The sequence below is a fragment of the Ornithodoros turicata genome, chromosome 1 (assembly GCF_037126465.1).
Source record: "Ornithodoros turicata isolate Travis chromosome 1, ASM3712646v1, whole genome shotgun sequence".
NCBI lineage: Eukaryota > Metazoa > Arthropoda > Arachnida > Ixodida > Argasidae > Ornithodoros > Ornithodoros turicata.
The window spans coordinates 168,012,905-168,025,058 of NC_088201.1; the positions used below are offsets into that span (position 1 = coordinate 168,012,905).

Here is a 12,154-nt window from a genome sequence, read left to right on the forward strand (position 1 = left end):
GCGAGAATGCGAGAAAGACAAACAAGGAAGCACACAAGAGACACGTTTCGAATAACAGCCTTATGCGTTCCCCCACGATTTTCTTTTACAATTAGACAGGTGGTACAACAACCGAAGGAATGTGAACGGGCGCGCTTTCCCATTATTTGTCTCGGTCATCTGTCCTCCTCTGGCCGTGTGCCATGCTAACCCGATTGCAGCTGGTCAGTGGTCCGAAATCTCGCGCAAGTTGGTCTATTTCCTGCTCTTGCATAACGTACTCAAAGTGTTAGAAGACTTTTGTGGGAGGAGAATCTATACGATAACTTCTCACGAGACCACGGGACGTTGGAGAAGGTAAAAAAAAAGAAGAAGACGAGAACACATGGTGAGACTAAAGGAATGTACGGGTTAAATTTCAAGTATGTTAGTACGGGCATTGTGATATTGCTATGAACATGTCCATGCTGAGTTCATCGTACTGCGGTAGCGGCCATTCGCTTGGCGAGGGTAAAACAACGGAATGAGGCAGTGTAGCAAACACAGAAAAAGAGGAGATGGAACACAGCCATTAGAAATTGGTAAATGCATATAATGTTTATGATAAAATCCGGGTCGACCTGAACCGCATCACATCGTACGCTCTTGGATAGCCGCAAGTGAAAGTTGGCACCACTGTGGTAATCTGAAAAAGTCAAAATGCACAAAAACTTGGCAATGCTCTCATGGGCAGAAATGAAATCTCGAAGTGAGATACACAGCAGAAGACAGTTACAAACCTAGAGAACGCTGTCCATCCTCACCCTTTTACTCCTGTGCTGTACCTCAGACTATAAAAAAAATAATCGTGGGAGAGTCGTAATACAGGTGCTTCTCAGTCCTGCCCCCAGAGTCAAGGCAATGGCACTAGACTAAGACCACTGATGTCTAAGACTATAAAGGGGGGAAAGGCCACAGCTTGGATTACCTACGGGGAATAACAAATAAATAAGAGCAAGCGCACTGGACCAGTACAAAGTTACAATCACTTGGTTACAACTTACCGTTTCTCTCTCGCCAGCCGCCGATGCAGCTTGCGGAATGATTTCCGACCGCAACTCCGCGGTTTCCGAGGATTATTGCACGGCCGAGTCATTGCCGCGCGTTTCCAGTTTGTGCGAAGCGACAGCAACAACGATACTATGAACGTGCAGCCTACCGCAGTATCAACAGTTCAAATCAGAACACGACAGTCAGCACCTGTCAGCAGGGCGTGAATGAATGCGTCCCGCAGCACAGCGGCGGCACAACCAGAGCAGTACGCAACCAACATGACGTAAGGAACACAAGTGACGCAAGCGCCACCTTTCGCAGAATACTGGAGTTGATCACACGGTAGTTATATGATCCGCCACGATGTGGCCACCGAAAATCCTGTATAGTTTCGGTTTGGTCGGAATGTTTTGGAATGGCTTGGGAACGTAATAACCTGCGCTGTGCTCTTCCAATCATGCTGAAATTTTCAGCAATCGTTTTGCGCATAATTGCCCATCCACTGCCACTTCTAGGCTGGTGTGGTGGCATTAGAACACCTCGAAACAGGAAGCCAAAGAAAGGAATTTTTTTCATGTTTTTCTGAAGGCACCTCCAGATTATCGGCGTCATATATCAATAACAGCGAGACGGTCCACCCTCCACGTATCACAGAATAACACAACGCAACAAATTGTGCGCCGCTATCTGCTCTCCCTTTTGCGCCAGTTTTGTACAAAGACCACCCATAATCGGAGATATTGGCATGTTCCAGGCCTTATGGCGCCGCAACCGCATGCCTGGCCGAAAATCTGAAGACGGTCCCTCCGAGTCAAGAATTATAGCTTTCGAATGGCACCAGTTTCACCACCCGCAGACGAAAATGAGAGCTACAGGTCTGGTACAAAGTTGCCTCTTTTTAAGAGGGGAGTGAGACCATAGCCTTAAAATGAAAAAAAATCAATCGAGCACCACGCTGTGATTCTTGACAAAATTCTTGACAAAAAAAGGGACTTTCGCATAGGGAAATTAAAGCACGACTGGACAACGTGTACGGGAAGCCTCTCCGTCGTACACAATGGTAAAAGGCTGGGCTAAACGGTTTCAATTGGGGCGAGAGTCCATTGAAGATGATCCACGCGATGGTCGTCCAGTGGAAGTGGTGACACAAGAAAATTTGTCCCTTGTCGAGGAGGAAATGCTGAGCGACAGGCGTCTGCAGGTGAAGGAAATCCCAGAAAGGCTAGGGCTTTTCAAAACGACCGTTTTTCGCATAATCGGCGAGGGCCTTCACATGAAAAAGGTCAGTGCGACATGGGTGCCACGACTTCTCTCGTCAGTTCAAAAGCAACAGCGCGTCGTCTGTGCCAAAGAGTTTATATAGCTCTGTCAAGAAAACGAAGAAAAAATATTGAAGTCAATTTTCACAAAGGATGAGACTATGGTGCTCTAGTATGATCGCCTTTCGAAAAAGGAGTCGATGGAATGGCGCAAACCAGGAGAAGCACCCCCAAGAAAAGCCATGATCACACAATCCACAAAGATGATCAATGCAACAATATTTTGGGATTGTCACGGGATCCTCCTCGTCGACTTCGAAGAGAGGAACACCACAGTGAATGCGACTCATTATGCTTCACTCCTGCACCGACCGCGAGACGCCATCAAGGAAAAGAGGCGCGGCAGGTTGAGTCGAGGTGTCCGGTTGCTCCTGGACAATGCCCCTGTCCACACGGCTTCCGTTGCCAAGGCTGCACTGAAGGAGTGCGGCTTCGAAGAAGTCCACCACCCACCCTACAGTCCACACTTGGCACCGAGTGACTACTTCCTGTTCTCAAACTTGAAGAGGGATCTCAGACGACAGAGATTTCAAAACAATGGTGAAGTGCGCGCTCCAGCATTGTGCGGACAGAACTTCGCACTATTTTTTCAAGGGTATAAGAATGCTGGTTGAAAGGTGTCAAAAGTGCATCGAAGTAAGGGTGACTGTGTTGAAAACTGATACACTTGTTTCGTCTCTATGACTATTAAAAGTTGGTCGGGCCGGAAACTTATGGAACCACCCTCTTGGTGTTATGCTCTATGAATAAAGTGAATATACATTTTTCAAGTTCACCATTTATTTCTTGTACTTGCGCATTTCAAGATACAGTGAATGTGCAAGGAGGTCACAAAACAATACGTTTATTTTTGTGACCTCCCCGAAATGACAATATTTACTTCAGAAATGGCAATGTACAGGTACACTATGTAAATCTGGTGCACCCAATTTTAGGTTCGAATGAGCAACGAATAGCAACTGCCTTCCTTTTATTTTCCTATATATGCCGAATTTTAAATTTTTGTTTTGCTGTTTATGCGTTCAGTGAATTAGAAAGTGCTTAATGTAAACAACACTTAGTTAATTTCAAGCTTTTTGCTCCTTTCTAAGATGTTCCTATCCTGAAGGAACCACCATCTCGAAACCATAAAATATTCAGTAGGTCCCACGCTGGCAGGCGCTGCCACTGAAAATTTCCTGGATTGATATCCTTCGAACTGTGTCATATTCTTCAATGTGTCAATACCTTTGCAAGTAGTTGACATGCTGGAGCGAACTCCTTCTGCACCTAAGGTAACTACGGAGAGTTCCAAGGGGCCGAAGGTAAACTTACAGCAGCATGAATGGGATCAACAGTAGATGCAAACAACATCAATAACAAGAAAAGTGCATTCCCACGAAATAATTTTCTTGTCAAAGCACATATGTATATGTGCTTGCCTATTAACTGAAACAATAATCACAGTTCCCCGACAAGTTTTAATTACTGAGAGTGTATATTGTAGAGGTTGATTAAATCTACAACACTTAATACAAGGTATTATATACTATGAATATACCTTGAAAAATCTCATGTGCCACATATGCTTTTACCTTTTGGAGTTGCTGTGGTAATGAAAGTTTGTGTGCACTGAGCAGGTCCTGCACCCATTTCTTGAGTATGTCGAGGCGGCTGTAAGAGGCTGTTACATTAAAGCTAGAACCTGTTTCTAACACAAGTACAGGTTGGGACAAAAGTTTACGGAACACACGAGTGACGTACTTTTTCTTCGGTGCGACACCCTAACGGCTGCCGGAAGCGGGTGAGTTCACTGTTTCGGAGGGATGATGTTAGCGACGCACAGCGGTAGTTCTGGTGTCGCTTGGGTGTGCCTGGGAGGGAAGCTACCGCTGTGTGTCGCTAACAGCGCTCCCTTCCAACCCTCCGAAATGGTGAACTCACCCGCTTCCGGCGGCCGCTAGGGTGTCGCCGCTAACGTGTTCCGTAAACTTTTGTCCCAACCTGTATCATAAGGATAGCCTCTAATTTCCTTTTATCGCTCTCTTTGTCAAACGCTCGTGAACGCTTAATTTTGTGCACCCTGTATATAAACGTATTATATTTCTCTTTGACCCTCCACAGTTCGCGCGCAGCAATTCAGTCTCCTCATTATGCCTTACCCCGACGCTTGTTGGGGCTGGCGCTTTGTGGTAGCAGTGGCAAAGGTAGATGACGTGGCAGATTCATTCCCCTCTTCACCAGGACCCTCCGCCACGGACATCACACAGTCTACGTATATCTGACATCACACGACCGCAAGCCCGTGTGTGGCTTATACCCTTGTCACACGGGCACATTTACTGCCTTTTATCTCAACTGTTTAAGTACATAGGGCAACAAGTTTGATGTCGCATAGAGCGCGAAACAGTGCTGCGTTGAATGTTTTCAATTGCAATTGTGGAATTTCCAAAAGGCCTTGAGATAAGAGGTCCTGAATGTGCCCGTGAGTCAGGAGTACCACACTGCTTCATTCAGACTGGAAGCGTTCGACGTGTGTTGCCTTTGGGGGGGGGGGGGCGCAGGAGAACGCAGACGCCGCGTACCCAAGCCGCACAATGTACTGAAAGTCGAGTGCAATAGGGGTGGACGGGTAGGTGGAAGGCCTTGAACAGACTCGTGAAACTAAAGAACATTGATAAGACACATACCGTCCACCCTTATTGCACTCGACTTTCAGTACATTGTGCTGCTTGGGCAGTTTCGACCGACGTACCGCCTGAAACCTTCGATTGACTGACTAGCGGGGAAGTTGTGCACCAGGCAAAAATGCTGGTGCTCTGAAGGCGCGCTCTTGGTTATGTGCCTAAACGCTTGTTTCTCCGTGCCCGTCTTGTTCGCTTCTCGGTGCCCGATGTCGTTTTCTCCTGAGTCTTCCCAGTCTTCACCCTTTTACCGAGTCTTTGCCAGTTACGATTACCTCGTACCTCCTACACTGCTTTCGACGGCTTGGGTGTCCGCCTGAGCTGCTTTCCGCTTGCGGACAGCATCCGTGAGCGCCAGTGGTAAATGCGGCATTGTCGGCGGCAACCTGAAGGCTGGAGCGTGAATGCTCGTCGTCGGTTCGCCTTCAGCGCAGGGACTGCACCCCTCTCAGCGCTGCTCCCGGTGCGGCCCGCACCCCCGCGCCCCCCGAGTGACGCCAGTGCCTACAGTCACACCGTTTTTCCTGGTCACGTCATTTATCTCACGCAAAAGCCTAGAAAAAGCGGTCTACAGTACAAAATAGTCTTCGCTAGACTTTACCGCTACAAGCAAGCGGCGCAGTTTCGGACTTTGGTCTTTAGATGTGTTGTTTAGTAAAACAAACGAAAGGGTGATCTAACTAGCCCTTCTGCAGACGCGACATCCATCGCCTTCGATTTTTATGACGAGCGGAGGTCCTCCACTCAAAGCACTTACGTCACTATCTTGTGCCCTACACAAATTTTGTATTACTGTGCACAGTTCTCTGTAAAAGAAAACTTGAGTTCCCGTGTTGACGCCCGGCGTTCTAGTTATCGCAGTTGTACAATCAATCCAGTTCGGGCACTCCTTAATCTGCCTGTCAGAAGGCAGTTTCGTCAATATCTGACGAAGCTGTTGCGAAACGACGTCACTCACTCCATTCGAATCTAATGTCACCATTAGGTCATTAACCAGTTCCCTATCACGCTGTACAAGGCTGGCAAGTGTTCCGTTACCGTCCTTCAGCGTGCTCGCGTTATGATTCACGAACACGTTATATCCGAGACACGAAATTTTATGGAGGACGTCCTTGATGTCGCGGACGTGTAACGCCCCTGTCTCAAGTCCATATTCTGCAAGCACGAATTGCACGGCGTTTTTCACGTAGTAAGCAGCATTTCTCAACTGCCGACAGTGTGTTCGCTTGCACCCCTCTCCAATCCTTTTGCATGTGTTAAGCCCCGTGGGATTAGTTAGGGAATCCGACTGAGCGTTAGGTTTGGAACTCAGCTCTTGCAATTGAATTAAGCATTGTCACCGCTCTTTGGTTCACTGGCTACCTATATGCTACACTTCTGCTGCTTCCGTTGGGAAGGTTTTCTGGTTCACATCGAGTGATTGCCAAAAGACAAGAAAAAAAAAAGTAGTCATCCTACAGAAAACCTATGCACCTCCTGTGCCCCTGCAGAGCAGCCTATGTGTAGCCTATACGCACACTTTCTATCACTCCCTGTGTCCTTCCTATAGGAAATTGGTACATACCTTTCTGTAGAAAAGCTGTGGTCAACTTGTGGCCCAGGGTGGCAAAAAATAGTAAGAAAGTACACACACTGTCTACAGGCCCTGTCATCCTGTGGCCGCAGAAAGGCTGCAGTCGCTCTGCCCTTCTAGAGACCAAAATTTTGGCTGCTGAAATAACGATACAAAATCACAGGAGACAGATATGATATTGGGTGAGCTACTTTATTCACTGGTGTTATGCTTCGCATTTATTTTTTTTGGGTATAGAGCTCAGAGTCCTCTTTACTGGCCCTTCAGCACACTTGCAGACGCTGCACGTTCGTTCTGGAAAAGGCAGAAGCAGCGTGAACTTCTTATACAGTCACAGAATGAATGCCTCAATAAACTTCTCACAAAAAAGCGTCACTTGATACAATGGAATAGCTTTCGAAGTATAAATACAGTGTGTCATTGAAATTTTTGGGCTATAATAATTCTGAGACTTGTATAAGGCAAAAGAAATTGTTTCTGCAAGGATACCCAAAGAAACAGCCATAATCTGCAGATCACATGCATATGTACAACTCCTCTCGAGAGTTCACTTTTGGCAAGACTGCGATTTTTTTGTGCAGTAGGAAAGCTACGTGCAGTTATGCAGACAAATATTTAATATGCACTTAAAAACATGCATTTGCGTTTATGCAGTAAAACATGAAGCCAACACGTATTTGACTCATATATACGGAAATATGCACGATCGTCCATAATATGCACTAACCTCTTAAATATGCATTCTGATGCACTATAAAAGTGCCAACGCCCTGGGCCAACGCAAATTTATTGAGCCTAGGCATCTGAGGTCTAGTCATTATGAACAATGGTTTACACCAAACGTCCACTGCAACGAATTAGAATTGGTACACATGGCACGTGCCAAGAACTGCCTTGACTTTGGTGGGATCTAGGGCTGGCCTGGCTTCTCTGTCCTTCTGACGGTTGGCCTTGTAGCCAAGCAATGACCTGTTCAACATCTCCTCATCCGTGAAGAGCACTCTCATGAGGGACCTTGCAAACTTGGAGGGGTTCACCTTGTACGACTCCACGAGACGTTTCAGTGTCGCCTGCGGCACAAGGACTCCTCCGCCCAAGTCAACATCCTGGGAATTGATACACAAGAATTTGTGAGAGTCCGAGACCTGAAGCCCGAGTGCACATAGAAAACAAACACGACAAAGCCCAAATGGTCATGAACAGAACCCAGAATTTTAGGCACTAGAAAACGTAGCTATAGGTGCCTAACACAAGCGCTCAAATTGCTCAAATGGGCATTTATAGCCACTACACGTCCTAGGTCCATTATCAATTGACAAGTTGGTGAATTGGGCAATCAGTAGTATTTGAGCACTGCCTCGCAGGTTAAGGAGTCAAGAAATTAAGTGCCAAACTCTGTCGCAGTTCCGTTTCCTTGTCTGCAGAGCATAAAAATGGAACTGAGCCAGAACTTACGGGAAAATTTCTTAGCCGTACAGAAACCACTCCGAACCTGTCGTACGCTGGCGGAACAGAGTGAAGAGAAAAGAAAAATAGGAGACGTACGCTGGGGGGGGGGCAGTATTTGAGGCCTTTTTGTATGTTAATAAAACGATGGAGCCAGAGAGGGGATTACGTCGCTAGCACGATTACAGGTGGCTCCCTCCAGTTTACGTGACCATGAACTGTTCTGTCTCACAAAAGAAGTGATAAAACGCGCGTTTTTGGGTGCCCAAACTGCAAAACAGGCACCAACGTCGAGATATACATTAACAACCACTACCGAAGCTTGCTTAAATATTCTTTGTCCTGTAATTCTCATATATTCAGTAGGCACAGTCGGTATTGTGCTTGAAATCAGGGCTCTAGCCATGAAATACAAAACATGACACATCAAAAGCTGGTTAGATCAAGTAGCAGGCACGTACTTAAAGGAGCACTAAAGTGACATAAAAAAAAGACATTCCGTTTCCGAGCATGCCGCATTGCTTGAACAGCAACGCACGTTCCTGCACAAAAGCCCTGCCTCCATCTCAGTCGTATCTCTCGTCATGAAGCACTTTCCCTCTTGCAAGTGTGCCAGATGTGAGCCCAAAACTGCTGTGTCACGTCGTTATGTCACCAGCCCCAGGGAAGAGGCAGCGCCCAGCAGAGGAAGGAGGGTTAGTCGGCTGACGCTATGTAGCGCGCCGCCTACGGTTAGGATTTCACGGTAACATTCAGTTTCGCAGTGACAACAGTGCTTTCAGCCAGAACATTTTGTGTGGTGGTTCCTGGAGGACTGCTTTCTGGATGGAGCCAAGGTCTGTGCCACATTTCATTGTCTTTTATTGCTCTTTTAAGTACCTGTCCTCTACTACTATATAAATCCTATACTCACGTATGTCAGTAAGCCGAAGCCATTTGCAGCTTGTGGATGGCAGGTTAATGATCAATTCGATAATGCACATTTTCTGGCCCAAGTGACAGTGTAAGATAGCAAGGTCTGCACCCAGCAAGACGGTGGAGATGGCTTGACCACAATTTTCTGCACTTACGAATCTATTAAGGAATGCGCTGCACGCGCAATAAATGAAAGGTCAAATACTCACGCCACTAGTTTATGGATTCCTTTGACTCTGTTGCAGTTGCACTTCCTGTAGCATGTGTTTCAACCACCGGACCATCTTTGCATACTCTGCAGGAAAAAAACAAGAATTGTGAAACGTGAAGAAAACGAAGAATTGTGAAGAAAACGTTGTGTAGAAAGTTTGTATTAGCAGAACACCATGCCCTGTGTGTGAACGCGAACTGATGTATGTACTTAGGAATTAAGTTTTCCTGTTCTTCCAGTTTTCGTTTTCGCTGCTCATTTTCCTTCTCAAGAGCCTCAATATCTGCCTTATGGTTGCAGCCTGTTGCTTGCACCTGCTTTTGCTGCATAAAAATTGCAGTGAATGTGATAAAACCATGGTCCAAACAAGACGATTGTGCTATCGTGACGTAGGCAGTTTAAGTACAACATACCGACTCCGACGTACCTGCCGCTGCGCGCGAAGCCAGTCTATTCCGCTTTCTTTCGAGTTTTGACGCCTCACCTGCAGGTTATACACGATGCTATTTTGTTTCAAAAGGTAAAGTAAACAACGGACGACTCGAGGACAGAACAGTAAATCGCTACTTACCGGCCTGAATCTTACCGGCCCTTCCCCCTTTTTCCACTGGGTGTCGAAGGTCCTCCCTACAAGCGTCTCGACCAGCGTGGGATCTTTCATAATTGCCAAAGCGGTAGCAACATCACACATGGCTCGTGTTGACTACACGTCCCACGCGTCCCATTCCCACTTCACAAGAATGCTGGACTTGACGACTGGAACAGAAACAAGACGACAGCAGCACGTTGACTACGCCGGCAGTCGGCCACGCCGGCAAAAACATAAATGGCTATGTTGCCTTTGGCCGGCTGGGAATCGGTTTGGGTGTTATCGTATCGCAGTTTACAAAAGATAAGAGAAAGAAGGTAACCAAAGAAAGGTTATCGAAAATAAATATAGTATTAAATATGCTGTCTTACAGTTTCTGTGATTATCTGCGACTATTTGCAAACATATACGGCACTGCGCGTTCAGCCGCTCTATGGATGTTTTTCATGGCCGTTCGTTTTTGATCCCGTTATGGCGGCCGTCATCTGCGGTGCTGTCATGTTTTGCTTGTCTTTTGCACACCGTAATGTTGTACAGTCTGAAACTGGTCGTTCAGTGAATGTCGGTTAAACGTGAATTACGTTTGTACGAGAGCGGTTTGTGTTTCGGCCGGTCGGACTGCCGCGGCTCTAGAATAAACGTTGATTTTTCTTGTGCTTTTTCCTAATCACGGCCTCGACTACGTTACTAACATGGCGACGAGGAGTCAACGTAACCTGCGAAGCACAACGGCCAACGGACTCTCGCGGACAACGAAAAAACGGACAGCGCTCGCCCGCAAGAACCGCCAGTTCTCCCGACGACGGAGCACATCCACGAATCCATACGCAGACTAAAAAATCATTGCGACATCTACAACAGCGAGTTCAATGACCTAAAGAGCATCCTTCTGCGGGACAGCAGCGTGTTCACAAACCCAGATGACGAATGGGGATTTTGCTGAGACACTGAACACATAATCGAGCTGACCGACACGACACCAATCAGCATGCAGCATCGCATGCAGCCCTACACAACATCGGATTCCAATAGAGATTTTATATGCAAAGAAATTACGGAATGGCAACGTCGAGGAATCATCCGCCCATCACGTTCGCCGTACTCATCCCCGGTGCTCATTGTAGAGCAGCCCCAACATGAAACGACGCCACGACGACTATATGCGTGGATTACAGATTTCTGAACGCCAAAACTAAACCGAGAGCGTACCCAATGCCGCGCGTCGACGATCTTTTGCGACGGACATCTGGATTTAAATTTTACACGAAGATGGACATCAAAAAAGCCTTTCTCAGTATACCACTCCGAGACGAAGACATACAAAAAGCAGCTTTCGTCACTGAAGACGGCCACTACGAACCGCTTCGTATGCTTTTTGGACTCATGACCGCACCAGCAACAATGCAAGCAGTCATGAATGATGGACTTCGAGAACTCGTAGACACCGGAAAAGTAGTCGTATATATCGACCACGTCTGCATCTTCACCGACGACGTACACGATCACCTTGAGCTCCTCGACAAGACTCTACAGACGATTATCAACCTGGGACTACGCATTGAAATGAGGAAATGCGTCTTTCTCGCAAATAGCATCCCATTTCTTGGATTCATCATATCACAGAAGGGGACAGCAATCGACCCAGGCATGATATCAGCTATCCAGAAGTACGAAAAACCACGCTCAAAGAAAGAAATACGCTAATTTCTTGGATTCACATCACATTACCGGAAGTACATACAGAACTACGCCAAAATCGCAATACCACTCACACAACTCACTAAGAAAGACTCCCTTCTAACAATTGACATCTGAGTGGGAAGAAGCACCACAAACTCTGAAGAGACAATTAACGCCACCACCGATTCTCGCATGCTTCAACCCCGAACTTCCTACCCAGGTCCACGTAGACGCCTCACAGATAGCTTTCGGCGCTGTCTTAACCCAGCTACACGGCCAGACAACCCGTGTTGTGGAATACGCGAGTAAGAAAGTTCCCGACTCGGATCAGCATAAGGATTCCACGGACCTCGAAGCTATAGCCGTACACTGGGCAGTCACTGAACGCTTTCACAAAATACCTACAGGGATTACCTCATTTTGATTTATTCACGGACAACTGGGCTGTAGCAAACCTGATGTCCAAGAAGAACCCAAATCGACGATTCGTGCGAATCATCCTCGATTTGGCATCGTATCACTTCACGATTAAGCACACATCCGGCAATTCAAACGTCCCAGCGGACATGTTTTCGCGAATCCTCGCACCCGTCAACAATGTGTTCGTCCTGCGAGCAGAGGACTCGAGATTAACCAATGCTCAACGCAACGACCAGTTTTTAAAATACATCATCGAGCGACTCGAAGATACGGAAAGAGCCGCCCCGACGAACTACAGACTAGTCAACCAGATGCTAATGCACGTTA

The 12,154-nt window shown here is 46.9% G+C and overlaps 1 long non-coding RNA gene across 1 annotated transcript; it reads right to left on the reverse strand.

The window, feature by feature from the left end:
- Positions 1 to 7,238: 7,238 nt before the first annotated feature.
- LOC135372761 (uncharacterized) lies at positions 7,239 to 9,205 on the reverse strand. Its single transcript, XR_010416110.1, has 3 exons — positions 9,137 to 9,205; positions 8,994 to 9,072; positions 7,239 to 7,672 (listed from the first exon to the last, which is right to left on the reverse strand). It is a non-coding gene; the product is annotated as an uncharacterized LOC135372761 (long non-coding RNA).
- Positions 9,206 to 12,154: the final 2,949 nt, after the last annotated feature.